Below are 17830 nucleotides of genomic sequence, written 5' to 3' on the forward strand. Positions count from 1 at the left end.
TCAGGGGAGACGGGCATGTGACATCCGGGGGGGGGGGGGGGCAGTGGCAGCCAGGGGGGTGGGAGGTGAGATGGGAGTCAGGGGTCCCACTGGACCACCAGTGTGGTTGTTTGTATTTTCCGTGCAGGGATCCAGGGTCCACTGGAGGGGTGGGGGTGGGGTCAGTGACAGTCCTTGTCCTGGGCATGTGTTCAAATGTTGTGCTTAATGCATGTTTTGAATGCATGTGCCAGGCGCCATCTGCCCACTTTGCTCCCTCATGATGGAAGCTAATAGCATGCATACCATTTGCATACTATTAACTTCGATTATAAGGGAGTCAGGTGCGGGGCGCTGCTGGTGGCGGTAAACTCAGGCGCTGTTCTGGTGCAATGCTGGAGTTTTGATCGGCCCTCACTCAGTCAGCCATTCTACCACTTATAACATATTGTACACTCATTCAGCCCATCTGCTGCTCATAACCCCAATCACTACGGGGTGACCTGAACGCTCAGGGATTGTGACAGTTTTCCCTCTTGTCTCTTGAAGAAGTGTCTTCAGAAGAGGAGGCAGATGATGATGATGGTCCCTGGCAGGTGCGCTCCTCCCCCATTCTGGTCCTGCCCCTGGTTCTCATCCATGTCCTTACTTTGTCCTCCATCCCAGCCCTTCTTCCAGCCCCCTTCTCCCAAGATACCCCAAAACATCACCATCCCTTGCAAGACTGCCCATACCCCAAGCCCGGCCCCACACAACCAACCTCTCCCCCCCATAGCTGTGCACTCCTGCTTGCCCCCGCCCAAGAGCATGCCCCCTTCTTCCCCTGGGGTGCCCCCCTCCAAACATCTCCTCTCTCACCCATGCTCTCCCTCAGACTCCCCCCCTCACATGGAACCACCACTTCCCCCATGTGCAGCCTTGTCGGGGCCCCTCCAGAGAAGTAACCCCCATCCTTGCATGTTTCCATAACATACTCATCCATGGTAAGTTGCACAGGCACTGACTACACTGGTGTGTGCATTCTGTACAGACACAGTTGACATGTCTTCTTCTCCTTACTTGCAAGTGGTGTGGTGGACTCACAGAGGAGGAGGGCTACCCTCACCCCCCACCCCCACCCTAGTGCAGCACCTCCCTCATTCCTTCCCACCCACCCTTATTCACAGATCCACCTCCCCTATTCCTTCCACCCCCCCCTCATAGATGTGCATCCTCCCCCATTACCCCACCCAGACCTTAATGGAGAGGAGCTGATGGAGGCGGTGCAGCTGATGCGTATGGGAGGGGAAACTCCTAACCCATAACCCAGTTGATGCTATTTTCCCCTGTGTATTAGTTCACATTAAATTTAAACTCCAATTCAGATGGCCATTCCTAGTCTCAAGTGATCTTTTTGCAATTCATCCCAATTCTCTGATGTTTTTAACAGCTTTGAATAATTACATATCTTTAAATTTGATTCCTCGCAAGTTGATCCTTTCTTCAGATTATTTCTGAATATATATTTGCAACCCACACCTGTGTATGGTTTCATAAACATATGTAACTGTACTTCCCTGTATTTTTCCCATGTTTATATTTGTAAAATTGATCCTTCTCCCACACGTAGACAGTCCCTACCATGTAGTATCTACCCTTACCAGCATCTATACATGCAGTCCCAAAGGTGGGGATATGTCAATTTTAGATGGGATGTACATGTGCCCATCTGCCTTTCTAAAATAATGGCCAAATTCTGTATGCAGTCACTTCCATCTCCATGTGTATTTTGGGGGGATAGACTTACATACTAAACTGAGTTTTGATTCTATCTGTGTGCACATTGTTGGAGCAGACTGAACTTATCAGGTAGGTAGTTAGCCACACCATCTAGATTCTGTTGATTTTGAATACCTCCCACCCAGTGACCAGTTTCGGTAGGCAATGGGCAGTGCAATACTCTGACTAAAGACTGGCTAGCTTGCTCCCTAAAGCTTCATATTAAATGATTTATCCAGTTAACTTCATGACATTGCTGAATAAATCAGATGTAAATGAGAAAAAAAAATGCTTGATGTCTGGTCAAAAAGTCATCCACTTAAAGAAAGGAGTTGAAGTCATGCCAGGGACATTGTAAGAGTATTAGACACCTTAAGTGAACTTTCAGTTTTACTCCCACCCCCCCCCCCCCCCCCCCCCCCCCCCCCCCCCCCCCCCCCCCCCCCCACCCCCCCCCCCCCCCCCCCCCCCCCCCCCCCCCCCCCCCCCCCCCCCCCCCCCCCCCCCCCCCCCCCCCCCCCCCCCCCCCCCCCCCCCCCCCCCCCCCCCCCCCCCCCCCCCCCCCCCCCCCCCCCCACACACAATTCAGGCCATAAGATTTTGATACTTAAACTCAAACAATAATGACAACCCTAACACCACCCCTATCAGAATATCAGAACCATCTTGTAAAAATGCATATTGGACATCATAAGTAGGGCTTCTGATTATATAGGTTTTTATAACTCGAATTTAGGTTTTTTGTTTGATAATTGGATGCTTTTCAGGGGGTCAGAAAAAAAAGGTGCTATCGGTGTATTTGCATTGTGAAAAAAAAAAAGATTTGTAGCTGTTTAGGTGGATTCCATTCAATGGCCCAATATACAATTTTCTAATGCCAGTATCACTTCTCCAAGCCCCAGCAGCAGCATCAGTCACCACTTCAACTTGGTTCCCCGTACATCAGCATTAGTCCCTTCTTCTCCCAACCCTCTTCCCTAAGCCCCCCTCTTACATCAGCAATAGTCCTCCACTCCCAAACCCCTGATTAACAACAGGCCTTTCTCTCTCAACCTTGCACACCAGCAACAGCTCCCTTGTGGGGTGTAACAGATAACAACTTCTGGGGTGTTAGTGGGGGAAACCTGATACTTAGTATAAATTACCATAGAACTGGCCTTTGCCAAGTACTCGCTAAAGACAGTGTCAAATGAAAACATTCCCTCTTATCCAAAGATCCAAGTTCCGGCCCCCTAAAAAATAAAATAACTAAAGCCACATCAAGGGTATTATAAAAATAAGGTAATTATTTTATTTACAGCCGCATCGAAAATAATGTGCCAGGAAGGAAGAATATAGACACATCAAGCTCTCAGGACAAAAATAGCTTAGAGCAAATGCATACAAACCCCTGACTAGACTCTGAAGTAAAAGAGAGTCACTTTGAGTCCACAGCAGGGTATATAAAAGGACCCTACCAACATACTGCTGATGCAGACCTCTAGATGGTAGTGTGGTCCTGAAATGATCGTGAGGTCCAGCGCAGGTTTGCTCCTGGAGTTGGATATCAACACAGCAGCCACTTGCATCAGAATAGAGCCCCTTTGTATACAAAATTCATGGGCTGCAGCTGTGGCAGATCACATACATTCTGGCTTTGGGGGTGACACACACATAATTTTGTTTACCCAAAATATTGTGGCTTCACGAGCCAATGATTGTCTCACTGGCATCACACTGATGGAGTCACCTTGACAGGAAGCCGGGGTTTCATAAACAATGTGTGATTTGCTAGCCACGGCATCTCTCTTCGCTGTGAGGGTAACTTCCAGAGTCCTTGGCTGTTCTGGCCATGATGTTGATGCTGATAACATTTTAATTCTAGCACATTGGAACCTTGTCAGCAGTCTTAGTCTGTCTGCAAGGTCGTAGCTCCAAAAATAATAGGCCTTGCATTGAAAGATGGAGTAGAATGGACACTCTGGAGGAAGTGGAAAGCATGAAAAAAGATCTGCAGAAGCTAGAAGAATGGTCTAATGTTTGGCAATTAAAATTCAATGCAAAGTGATGCACTTAGGGAGTAGAAATCCACAGGAGACGTATGTGTTAGGTGGTGAGAATCTGATATGTACAGACGGGGAGAGGGATCTTGGGGTGATAGTATCTGAGGATCTGAAGGAGATGAAACAGGGTGACAAGGCGGTGGCCGTAGCCAGAAGGTTTCTAGGCTGTATACAGTGGTGGAAAATAAGTATTTGATCCCTTGCTGATTTTGTAAGTTTGCCCACTGACAAAGACATGAGCAGCCCATAATTGAAGGGTAGGTTATTGGTAACAGTGAGAGATAGCACATCACAAATTAAATCCGGAAAATCACATTGTGGAAAGTATATGAATTTATTTGCATTCTGCAGAGGGAAATAAGTATTTAATCCCTCTGGCAAACAAGACCTAATACTTGGTGGCAAAACCCTTGTTGGCAAGCACAGCGGTCAGACGTCTTCTGTAGTTGATGATGAGGTTTGCACACATGTCAGGAGGAATTTGGTCCACTCCTCTTTGCAGATCATCTCTAAATCATTAAGAGTTCTGGGCTGTCGCTTGGCAACTCGCAGCTTCAGCTCCCTCCATAAGTTTTCAATGGGATTAAGGTCTGGTGACTGGCTAGGCCACTCCATGACCCTAATGTGCTCTTCCTGAGCCACTCCTTTGTTGCCTTGGCTGTATGTTTGGGTCATTGTCGTGCTGGAAGACCCAGCCACGACCCATTTTTAAGGCCCTGGCGGAGGGAAGGAGGTTGTCACTCAGAATTGTACGGTACATGGCCCCATCCATTCTCCCATTGATGCGGTGAAGTAGTCCTGTGCCCTTAGCAGAGAAACACCCCCAAAACATAACATTTCCACCTCCATGCTTGACAGTGGGGACGGTGTTCTTTGGGTCATAGGCAGCATTTCTCTTCCTCCAAACACGGCGAGTTGAGTTCATGCCAAAGAGCTCAATTTTGTCTCATCTGACCACAGCACCTTCTCCCAATCACTCTCGGCATCATCCAGGTGTTCACTGGCAAACTTCAGACGGGCCGTCACATGTGCCTTCCGGAGCAGGGGGACCTTGCGGGCACTGCAGGATTGCAATCCGTTATGTCGTAATGTGTTACCAATGGTTTCGTGGTGACAGTGGTCCCAGCTGCCTTGAGATCATTGACAAGTTCCCCCTTGTAGTTGTAGGCTGATTTCTAACCTTCCTCATCATGATCAAGGATACCCCACGAGGTGAGATTTTGCGTGGAGCCCAGATCTTTGTCGATTGACAGTCATTTGTACTTCTTCCATTTTCTTACTATGGCACCAACAGTTGTCTCCTCTCGCCCAGCGTCTTACTGATGGTTTTGTAGCCCATTCCAGCCTTGTGCAGGTGTATGATCTTGTCCCTGACATCCTTAGACAGCTCCTTGCTCTTGGCCATTTTGTAGAGGTTAGAGTCTGACTGATTCACTGAGTCTGTGGACAGGTGTCTTTCATACAGGTGACCATGCCGACAGCTGTCTGTCATGCAGGTAACGAGTTGATTTGGAGCATCTACCTGGTCTGTAGGGGCCAGATCTCTTACTGGTTGGTGGGGGATCAAATACTTATTTCCCTCTGCAGAATGCAAATAAATTCATATACTTTCCACAATGTGATTTTCCGGATTTAATTTGTGATGTGCTATCTCTCACTGTTACCAATAACCTACCCTTCAATTATGGGGCTCATGTCTTTGTCAGTGGGCAAACTTACAAAATCAGCAAGGGATCAAATACTTATTTCCACCACTGTAGACAGAGGTGTGACCAGCAGAAGAAAGGAGGTGGTGATACTCCTGTACAAGTCATTGTTGAGGCCCCACCTAGAGTATTATGTTCGGTTTGGAGGCCATATCTTGCTAAGGATGTAAACAAAATTGAAGCAGTGCAAAGAAAAGCTTCAAAAATGGTATGGGATTTGCGTTACAAAACGTATGAGGAGAGACTTGCTGACCTGAACATGTATACCCTGGAGGAAAGGAGAAACAGGGGTGATATGATACAGATGTTCAAATATTTGAAAGATTAATCCGTAAACAAACCTGTTCCGGACACGGGAAGGCAGTAGAACTAGCGGACATGAATGAGGTTGAAGGGGGGCAAACTCAAGAAAAATGTCAGGAAGTATTTTTTCACGGAGAGAGTGGTGGATACTTGGAATGCTTGGAGTTGCTGTTGTCATTTTGAACCCAGTGCTGGCATGGGCAAGAGTGGATGGAGATCACTCCTGCCACAACCTCGCTATGCCTCAAGGAATTGGCCTAGGGGGCATAAGGATGTGGGGGGTTTAGCACAAAGTGGGAGCTCTTCATTGGAATATGGAACGGGGGAGGGGGTTCAGTGGGGTATGTGTCTGCTGGGGGCCATTGGGGTACAACTCATGCCATTCCAGAAGGCGTGTGGGAGCACTGAACCATGGTGCTCCTGGGCAGTATGAATAGCAGAGTTTGCAAGGCTGATCACAAGCTCCATTATTCGTATTTGTGTGTGTCAGTAATCTGCGGTAATGAGATAGTGCAGGTTAATGACCTTTATGATACGACAGCAATTTCTCCAAACTAGATTTGGCACTTACCTTTTGTTTTAATTTTAATTTTGCATTTATAAATGTTATACAAACATAGAAATAAATGAAAAAAAAAACCCCACCCTTATACCACGATAATGTACGCTACTTAGGTGCCAATGCACAAAAGTCCCCGGGCAGAACAGCTCAATATTTCCACCTGGTAAATGTTACCAAGGTGGAAATGGCAAGTGATCATCAAAGGAAATGAGCTGCTCATAAAAACAGCGAGAAGCTAGAAAGGGGAAAAAAAACAGCAGCCACCTGCTAAGCAGCGCATGTCCAGAACAGCCTCCACTGCTTCACATCCCACCTCTCTTTTCTAAAGATAGATGAGTGATCTGTTTTGCTAATGTGCATCAAATATGGTAGCAAAACAGATTACTCATCTGTTTTGGACGTGTAAAGCCAGCATGTATGAAAGCCACGTATGGTTGCTCTACAAGCTGGCTGTGGAAGGTCTCCCGAGCAAACGCTGCTGGAGAGAAATCTCCTGGAACACCAGTTGGAGGAGAAGCTGCCACCTCTGGTTCTCCCGGGGGTCAACTTCCCCTGGGTGCCAGCTTGTGTGCCCTCCCCCTTGGCCTCCTACCCGGAACTAAAGTGAGGAAAAGAGTTGCAAGGTGGCCCTGCAGTGACAGTGGGAAACTAGCCTTCACAGCACAAAGCAAAGCACTGCATGTGCAGGACAGAGAACTGGCAAAGATTGTGAGAGGCCCAGAAGGCAGCAAGAGGAAGGCATGAGAATATACAGAGCATTCTGCCCAATCCTATACAAAAAGTGAGGGAAAGAAGCAGACCGCACACATCAATCGCCAAGACAGAGGAGCGTTCAGAGGCGAGATCCAGAAGCCACCTATCATGCTACGGCCTTTCGAACATCGCTCGGAATGCACATTTACATACTAATTAGGTTATTATAATATTTTAGCATATGATTCAGGGTGAATGAAAAAGGGCTCACAGAAGCCCTTTGTGCATTACTCGTTCACTACCTTGTACACTAAACCAGCTAGAACCGGTCAAAATCGCACATTGCTGCCCCTGTGTTCTTTGAGAATCAGGCCCTTAGTCTACAAGGTTCAGGAAAACCAAAAGGAAATATCCCATGAAGCAACAGGACCACTTATCTTTAACCAGAGAGCACTAAATAATACCATCCAGTTTAGCACCTCCAGCAGGTCTCTCAATTTTAACTGGTTACCTTTTGACTGAACATCAAGTGTTGTTCAAACATTAACCAGTCAGTGACCCTGAAAAAGCCAAATTCTTTTTTAAAACTATAGAGCTTCTGAGGAAAGTTGACTTCCAAAGGAACTAGTTCCCATAAGGCTGTAGGGTGTGGAGCTGGAACTCAGCAGGGTACACTGAAAAGCTGCACCTGTCCTAAACAAGGCAGAGAGCAGGTCTCTCTGGAAGCAGACCCCAAGGAACACAGCCAGGAGGAAGGGTGTGTTCTCCAACCAGCAGGAATGAAGCACGGACAGGATTTTTCCCAGCCCTGAGAGTTGGGAATGGGAAACTGGAAGCTGCACATTACGTAAGAATAGCCAACTGGGTCAGACCAATGGTCCATTTAGCCCAGTATCCTGCATAGACAAGAAACCCAATTAGTAGCAACGTTCCTGGGGCAAGCAGTGGCTTCCCTGTGTCCATCTCAATAACAGACTATGAACTTTTCCTCCAGGAACTACCTTTTAAAAACCGGATATGCTGCCATTACCACATCCTCAGCAGCGAGATCCAGACCTTAACTATTCTTGAGTGAAAAAATATTTCCTCCTATTTATTTTAAAAGTATTTTCATGTAATTTAATTGAGTGTCCCTGGTCTTTGCACTTTTTGAAAGCGTGAAAAAATCGATTCACTTCTACCCATTCTACACCACTCAGGATGTATAGACCTCAATCATCTCCCTTCAGCCGTCCCTTTCCATGCTGAACAGCCTAACCTCTTTAGTCTTTCTTCACATGGGAGGAGTTCCATCCCTTTTATCATTTGGTCACTCTTCTTTGAACCTTTTCTAATTCTGCTATATCTTTTTGAGATATGGCAACCAGAATTGAACGCAATACTCAAGGTGAGGTCGCATCATGGAGCGATACAGAGGTGTTATAATATTCTGGTCTTATTTTGCATCCCTTTCCTAATATCTAGCATCCTGTTTCCCTTTTTTGGCTGCTGCCACACACTGGGCAGATTTCAGTGTATTGTCTACAATGACACCTAGATCTTTTTCCTGGGTTCAAACCCTTAGATGGACCCTAGCATCAGCAACTATGATTTGATTATTCTTCCAATGTAAATCACATTGCATTTATCCACATTAAATTTCATTTGCCATTTGGATGCCCAGTCTTCTAGTTTCCTAAGACCTTCCTGCAATTTTTCACAGTCTGCATGTGTTTAGACAACTTTGAATAGCTTTGTGTCATCAGCAAATTAATCAACTTACTCGTTGTTTCAATTTCCAGATTATTTAAATATGTTTAATAGCACCGGTCCCAGTACAGATCCCTGCGGCACTCCACTATTCACCCTCCTCCAGAGAAAAATGGCCATTTAAACCTACCCTCTGTTTTGTGTCCAATAACCAATTCCTAATCCATAAAAGGACACTACCTCCTATCCCATGACATTTTAATGTTCTCAGGAGTTTCTCATGAGGAACTTTGTCAAAAGCTTTCTGAAAATCTAGATACACTACATCAACTGCCTTACGTTTATTCATGTTTATACGTACCTTCAAAGAAATGAAGAAAATTGGTGAGGCAAGACTTCTCATGGCTGAGCCCATGCGAATTCTGTCCCATTAAATGATATTTGTCTATGTGTTCTGTAATTGTATTCTTTATAATAGTTTCCACTCTTTTGCCCGGCCCTGAAGTCAGGCTTACCGGTCAGTAATTTCTCAGATCACACCTGGAACCCGTTTTATTTATTTTAATATCTTTTTATTAAAATTAGAAACATAAACAAGAAAAACACAGTCCATATAACCCCAGGAACTCTCCCATACCCAATAAATCTGAACATCCAACTGAACAGAGCAATGCATAACCGTCTTGAGGTCTTTGTTCCTATGACCACAGACTACACCTATACAATGTATCTTTGAGCTCTCAGGTAGGTTGGGGGGAGGGTTTTCAGTGTGGAGAGTTAAGACACCCTATGCATTCCTGAAAGATCATCTGAGAAATGTGACGATGGGTTTTGAGAGATATCATCTAAATATGCACCCCAAATTGATAGAAACTGATTTTGCTTCTTAGTGTTAGTCTGATCGTGAGCTCTTGTGCCTAGGCCGCGGCCTAGGAAGGACCTTGGCCAATGCCTAGGGTAGACCAAACAGGCGCTATGCAGTAACAAAGGCCACGAAACCCCGCACACTCAAGGAAATCAGCAAGGACCACCAGAAAAGGGAAATAGACCACTCATGAGGGCCGCAAGGCCGATCGGGAACCCACTCGTACAGAGTCCAAGCGTACGTGCTGCAAGGCTGAACTGGAACCGAATCATACACTAGGGAAGGGAAAAGAACAATGAGAGGTCCCAGACGGGACTGGAGCTCAGGCGGCGCACACAGCACCAGGCAGAGACACAACGGGAAGGACATCAGACCAAACTGGCAGATACAGACAACAACCAGAGGGATAGAATACAACAAAGGCTACACAGTAGCCCAGGTAGCAGAAGGCAGTGCCCATAGGGGAAAAGGGAAATGCAGGGTCAGAGCAGGACACTATAGACTCGCGGAACCTAAAGAAGCGAAGCTCCACAGAAATGGCCGAACAGGAAAAGACAAACTGAAGAAAAGGGGCTGCTAGAATCCAGCAGGCGTAGGAGGGCCAGGACCCACCAGAGCCAAAACAAACACAGCAGGTCAAGGGCAAAAGCAGACAGAAAGAAAAGGCAGCTTCTAACTAATTAAACCAGGAAAGGGGGACAGAGCTCCCCAGAGCCAAATAACAAACACAGGGCACCAAGAGTAAAAGCAGAACACAGGGAAGGACTGCCTTGAAATACACAGTCAAGAAAAGGGTCAAAGCCTAAAGGAACCAAATAACAATGAGCAAAAGCAGACCAGAGAAAGGCTGCTTTCAAATATAAGGACAGGAAAGAACAGGGCTCACAAACGGTTAAAGCAGACAACAGAGAAAGATGCCTAAAAGAGGCAGGGCTCACCAGAGACACAAATAATAAACACTGCACACAACCATTTAAACAGATACTGAGAAAGGCTGCCTAAGGAGGCAGGGCTTCACAAGAGCCAAATACCAAGCACTGTACACAAAGGGTTAAAGCAGGCTGGAGGGAAGACTAAACAAACAAACAAGAAGGAAGGGACAAGTCAACACCACAGCCTGGAAGGGAGAGGCGAGGCAGAGGAGAAACAACAGACCCAGCTGAATTGCAGTGAAGTAATCAGGGAAAAGCTAGCTGCAGCCAGCACACACAGAAACCACAGACAAAGGGAAGAGCAAGCAAACTACAAAGAATACACCCTGTGCCACAAGCATAGACTAAGCAATAGGACAAGAGCTCACAGCTGCAAAGGATAACGCTAGAGCGTCCGCTGTAGGGAGAGGTAAGTTTAAATAAGGTGTGACATCTGGTGCCTCAGATGTCAGCTCAATCCCTGACAGGCCAATCAGAAGCGAGTCCCAGTCATTTCCCTGCCTGTCTCAGTAATGAATCTAGGAGATACATTGAGAATCATAAGACTCCCATAACATCAAAGTGTGAAGTGTATTCCTCCAGTACCATATTGACAGAGGGTAATTAAACATCCACTGTTAAATCGCAAGAGGATTGTGAAAAATTGCAAGAGGACCTTATGAGTCTGGGAGACTGTGCATCCAAATGGGAGATGGCGTTTAATGTAAGCAAGAGCAAAGTGATGCATATAGGAAAGAAGAATCCGAACTATAGCTACATGATGCAAGGATCCACGTTAGAGGAGTCACCGACCAGGAAAAGGATCTAGGTGTCATTGTTGATGACACGTTGAAACCCTCTGCTCAGCGTGCAGCAGTGGAGAAGAAAGCAAATGTTAGGTATTATTAGAAAAGGAATGGAAAACAAAAATGAAGTTATAATGCCTTTTTATCGCTCTGTGGTGACCGCACCTCAAATACTTTGTGCAATTCTGGTCACTGCATCTCAAAAAAGATAGAGTGGAATTAGAAAAGGTACAGAGAAGTGCGACAACGATAAAGGGGATGGGATGACTTCCCTATGAGGAAAGGCTAGGGCTCTTTACCTTGGAGAAAAGATGGCCGAGGGGAGATATGATAGAGGTCTATAAAATAATGAGTTGAGTGGAACAGGTAGACGTGAATCGTTTGTTTACTCTTTCCAAAAATAAGGGGGGCACACAATGAAGCTACAAAGTAATACATTTAAAACAAATAGGAGAAAATATATCTTCACTGTAATTAAACTCTGGAATTCATTGCCTGAGAATGTGACCAGCAGTGACAAAACAAACAGTCACTGTGGGGCCCCACTGTGTAAATATGCAGCTGCCAGCTCTGCCTCAGAGCAGGAAGTGATATTGGAGGGGCAGGGACTGGCAGCCCAGAGCCTGCACAGTGGGACTGACCCTGTGGTGACTGTTCTTTCTTTTGCCACTGGTCTGTTGTAGCAGCAGCAGCCAGAATGGCAATGGTAGGGAGGTGGGACAGGTTCTGGTACAACTGCTGTGTAGCAGGTCAGGACTTATACATGCCTTCTACAGAGAAGGTGCACGGCTGCGCAGCTTAGAGGGAACATTGTTGTGTATTTCCACATGCATACACACATAGGAGCCAACTTTTCAAAATTATTGGGGGTGCTAAGCCCAATGAAAATAACCCCTCCCTGGACACATAAGAGGAATTTTCTCAATATTGGGGGTGCTCAAGCACCCACAGAGTCGGCTCCAATGCATATACATCCACAAATTTTTTTATGGAAAGCCATTTCCTCATGAAGAATATGACACACAGAAAACGCTTTATAAAATTTCATTCAAAGTGGTTAAAAGGGAAAACCCTGTTTCAAAATTGCAATAACAGTAAAATAAAGCTACAGGACATAGAAAATTTTTGCAGTGTTATATATTCCAAGGCAGTAAGTGTGAGAACATATTGTGCATATGCAAGCCCATGGGTACGTGCATAAAAAAGTGCAATACATGAGTCTAGAAGATGCCCTTACTGGACATACAAGGCCTGCAACTTGGGAAGAGATGGGAGCTCTTTCCTTAGACTTTCAAGGATGGGTCTGCGGCCTTCTTTCCAGGTAACTCCCAGACAACCTCAACACAGGGATTCAAGGATGTTAAAGACGGTCCGAGGTATCAATGCCGATACTCAAAACTAATGCCTGCATTAAAAAGCAGTTAGCGCCTGATTTACGTGCACATTATTGTGTGCAAAATGCTGAAAAGGGCACAAGCACGATGTACACTGAACATTGCTGCAAATGCATTTAATGGATGCAAATTAGGTCAGTTAGTATTCCTTCTCAATGCACAAACCAAAGTGCTGTAACGCACAGGAAGGAAATATTGGCCAATAATGCAGAAATTTAATATAGAATAACAGGAGAAAGAAAATAAGGTACCAATTTAAAGAAAACTCGAAAATGAGTTCAGGAAGGTGCTTGATTATCATGTTAGCTAGGGTAGGAGTAGATAAACATGTCCTGCTATAGTACGTGCAAACAGTGTCATTCCTTGTGTGTGTGACTAGCAAGTTAGTTACTTCTTCCATTAAAGGCCTGATTGAAGAGCCAAGCTTTCACCTGTTTCTTGAAGTAGAGATAGTCTTGTGTTAAGCTAAGCCTTTCAAGGAGTGCATTTTAGAGTGTGGGGGTTCCTGGCTCGCTTGTGGGTATCACGTGTGATGTCCTTTGGAGAGGGTATGGTTAGGGATCCTTCTTGGGAGGACCTAAGTGACCTTAGAGATGTGTAGAAGAAGATCTTGTTCTTCAAGTATTCTGGGCCATTTCCTTTAAGGGCCTTGAAAGTCAAACAGTTTTAAATTTGGCCCTGTATTGTACTGGTAGTCAGTGAAGTTTTGTAAAAATGGTGTGATATGGTCATGTTGCATTAGTCTTGCTGCATTATTCTGAATCAACTGGAGCTGGTACAGACCCTTTGTAAAAAAACAAAAGTGTGATCACACGACACTTCCAAAAACACAAGGGAGGCAAATGGTAAGAAGTGATTCTTTATTAATAAACTAGTAAAAAAGGCCCGTTTCTGGAATGAATGAAACGGGCGCTAGCAAGGTTTTCTGGGAGTGTGTATGTTTGAGAGAGAGAGAGCCACAGTGAATGTGCGGGTGTGTGACAGAGTGAGACTGTCTGTGTGGACTGTGTATGTGTGGGAATGACAGTGTGTGACAGGGCCCCCTCCCCTGTTCCTAATGCCCCTCACCCCGTTCCCTCCCCTCCTTTTCCTCCTCCTTCCCACACTTTGGTTCCTTAAGGCTTTCAAAAGTCCTATGTACCCCCGTGGCCCTAACGCCCAGTATCCGGATACCCCACCGCTTTCCTCCTCACCCCTCCCCCAAGATGTAATACTTTCATGTCCTTCATTTTTTTTAAGGTGTCCTATCTACCCTGTGTCCAAATGCCCGGCATTCAGATTGTGTTCCTCTCGTAAATTTTCATTTCTTTCATTCATTCAGAACTTCACCTTCCCCCTCCCCCCGAACACTTTTGGTTCCTTCAGCTTTTTAAAACTCTCCTATGTACCCTGTGTGCTAATGGCCAGCATTGAGATTGTTTTCCTGTCCCAAATTTGCATGTCTTTCAGTCATTCACAACTCCCCCCCCCCCCCCCCCCCTCTCCAGTTAACACTTTCGTTTCCTTCAGTCTTTTTAAAACTCTCCTATCTACCCTGTGTCCTAATGGCCAGCATTCAGATTGTTTTCCTTTCCCAATGTTCATGTCTTCAGTCGTTCAGAACTCCCCCCATCCCCCCATTTAACACTTTCGGTTCCTTCAGTCTTTTAAAACTCTCCTATCAACCCTGTGTCCTAATGGCCAGCACTCAGATTGTTTTGCTTTGCCAAATTGTCTGTCACTGAGGTCAGTGTGTGCCTGCCTAGCAGACCACTTCCGGCAGGCACGGTCCCAGGCACATCCTGTTGGAGGTGAGAATTATTATATAGGATAAGACTCGACATGAGCCGTGTTTCGGCGAATAACACCTGCCTCAGGAGTCTATAAATTAAAATGAGATGCATAATTTCAGTACATAAAAGCATTAGACATGTAAAAATGCAGAAAATAATAAGAGCATAAATAAGAATGTAAAAAGGTATAAATACATGAAAGTGATAATTGTTTGAATTATAAATTATATAAATATGGAGCACAGAAAAAGGGTAAAAAAAATCATTATGCAAGAAGGATGTATATTACATGAAAATGTATTCTGGGGGGGGGGGGGGGGTAAGTATATAATATAAAATCCAATAAGAAGATACACAAGTTCATTCCTCGGGTCTCACTTCATCCATTTGAAACGCCTCTTTTTCAGTCACATTTTTTTATGCTCTTATTATTTTGTGCATTTTTACAACATGTCTAATGCTTTTATGTACTGAAATTATGTATCTTATTTTAATTTATAGACTCCTGAGGAAGGAAACACAGCTCTGTGTTGAGTCTTATTTATTAATAAAGAATCACTTTTTACCATTCGCCTGCCTGGTGTTTTTGGAAGCGTTATGTTGATCACGCTTTTTGGTTTTGTTTTGTTTTTTTTTACTTTTCCTCCCCTAGCAGATCCAGTTTCTCCACTTTTGTGTTTTTTTTTCCCCTGCAGACCCTTTCTAGTCAGACCAGTGTAGAGTGCCATTAAGAGTTGTATGTTCATTATATCAATATACAATTGTTGAATTAAGCACAGGCTAGTGTTTTATTTATTTTTTAATTTATAGTTCCTGCACTACTATGTATCTGGCACTGTCTTTGTCTTTATAAATTCATTTTATTTTTACCATTAGCTCTTATCTTTATGTTCATACTAGTAAAAAAGGCCCGTTTCTGACACAAATGAAACGGGCGCTAGCAAGGTTTTCCTCGGAGTATGTATGTTTGGGAGAGTGTATTTGAGAGTGACTGTTTGAGAGTCAGAGTGAAAGTGTGAGTGTGTGAGAGAGAGAGTGAGTCTGGGTGTGAGTGTGTTTGTGAGAGAGTGTGTGCAAGTGTGTATGTGAGACAGTGTGATAGAGAGTGTGTGTGTGTGGCCATCCATGCTCCTCTGTCCCCTCCATTCATCCCTTTCCAGCATTTCCCCTCTTTGCCTCAGGCCTGCTCTGCAATCCATATCCATCCATGCCCATCTGTCCCCTCCATTCATCCCTATCCAGCAATTCCCCTTTCCCTGAGCTCTGCCGTCCCAATCCATGGCCATCCATGTTACTCTGTCACCTGCCCCCTCCATTCATCCCTATCCAGCATTTCCCCTCTCTGCCTGAGGCCTGCCCTGCAATCCATGCTCCTCTGTCCCCTGCCCCCTCCATTCATCCCTTTCCAGCATTTCCCCTCTCTGCCTGAGGCCTGTCCTGCAATCCATATCCATCCATGCCCATCTGTCCCCTTCATTCATCCCTATCCAGCAATTCCCCTTTCCCTGAGCCCTGCCCTCCCAATCCATGGCCATCCATGTTACTCTGTCCCCTGCCCCCTCCATTCATCCCTTTCCAGCATTTCCCCTCTGTGCCTGAGGCCTGCCCTGCAATCCATATCCATCCATGGCCATCTGTCCCCTCCATTCATCCGTATCCAGCAATTCCCCTTTCCCTGAGCCCTGCCGTCCCAATCCATGGCCATCCATGTTACTCTGTCACCTTCCCCCTCCATTCATCCCTATCCAGCATTCCCTTCTCTGCCTGAGGCCTGCCCTGCAATCCATGCTCCTCTGTCCCCTGCCCCCTCCATTCATCCCTTTCCAGCATTTCCCCTCTCTGCCTGAGGCCTGTCCTGCAATCCATATCCATCCATGCCCATCTGTCCCCTTCATTCATCCCTATCCAGCAATTCCCCTTTCCCTGAGCCCTGCCGTCCCATCCATGGCCATCCATGTTACTCTGTCACCTGCCCCCTCCATTCATCCCTATCCAGCATTTCCCCTCTCTGCCTGAGGCCTGCCCTGCAATCCATGCTCCTCTGTCCCCTGCCGCCTCCATTCATCCTTTTCCAGCAAGTCCCCTCTCTCCCTTCCATGACCCCCCCCTCGCATCCATGCTCCTCTCTCTCCCATGTCCCAGCCTGGCCCGCCCTCTTCTCCTCCCCCCTTCGCATCCATGCCCCCCCCCCCTTCGCATCCATGCATCGGGTTTTTTTTTTTTCTTCTTTGAAAATTTACCCCGTGGCGGTTCCGGCAGCGAAGCGTCAGGGAAGGAGGCGGCGCTCCTGACGTCTAGGTTTCCCTTCGCTGTGTTCCGCCTTCTTTTGACGTCATCCTTGACGTCAGAAGAAGGCGGAACACAGCGAAGGGAAGGCTAGACGTCAAGAGCGCCGCCTCCTTCCCTGACGCTTCGCTGCCGAGCGATGCGATTGGTTGAGTGTCATTGCTCTGCCCTCGACGTCATCACGTTTGACGCGTGGGCGGGGCAGACACAATGGGATCTCACCCCCTTCACTTTTGGCTAAAAGAGGCTTCATAGAACGTTGGAGGTGCGTTTTATACAGAGAGATTAGGTTGTTCCATTTATTTAAAAATTACAACACATTACACATAAACATGCAATCACAGCATTTTAAAGAATATAAACAGATGTTAATAAATAAAACAAAACAAACGAATAAAATACTTAGTACATAAGTACATAAGCACCGCCATACTGGGAAAAGACCAAGGGTCCATCAAGCTCAGCATCCTGTCTCTGACAGCGACAAATCCAGGCTTCAAGAACCTGGCAACCCCCCCCCCCCCCCCCCCAAAAAAAAAAAAAAATTTTTTTTGAATAATGTTCAATGGACTTTTCTCTCAGGAATCTGTCCAAACCCCCTTTAAATTCCTTAAGGACCGCTGCTGTCACTACATTCTCCGGCAACGAGTTCCAGAGTCTAACTACACCGCTGAGTTTTATTCAACTAACTTAATCCATATACTTAAAACCATTCATATGTCATCATAACTTTGTCACCATGCATATAAAGTAGACTTTTTAGTTGGATTAAGTTATATTCAGAGCATCTTAATTTCATGCTCTGCCTATAAACTATGCTAGCCCCCCAGACTACCCTTAATTAAGCGTCAAAGTCTATATGTTTTGTCACCATCAATGTTTCATGCATAAAATTATTTGTAGAACCGACGCGAAAAAAAAAAAAAGAAACTAATCCCTGGTTAACACTTCCTGCTTTAGTAGCGAATATACACTGTATCGTTTATCGTTTATTCATTTACTATACCGTTACAAATTGTATGCACAAAACAGAACGGTTTACAATATCAGTATTAAAAAATCAC

Source organism: Microcaecilia unicolor, chromosome 1, assembly GCF_901765095.1.
Source record: "Microcaecilia unicolor chromosome 1, aMicUni1.1, whole genome shotgun sequence".
Classification (NCBI taxonomy): domain Eukaryota; kingdom Metazoa; phylum Chordata; class Amphibia; order Gymnophiona; family Siphonopidae; genus Microcaecilia; species Microcaecilia unicolor.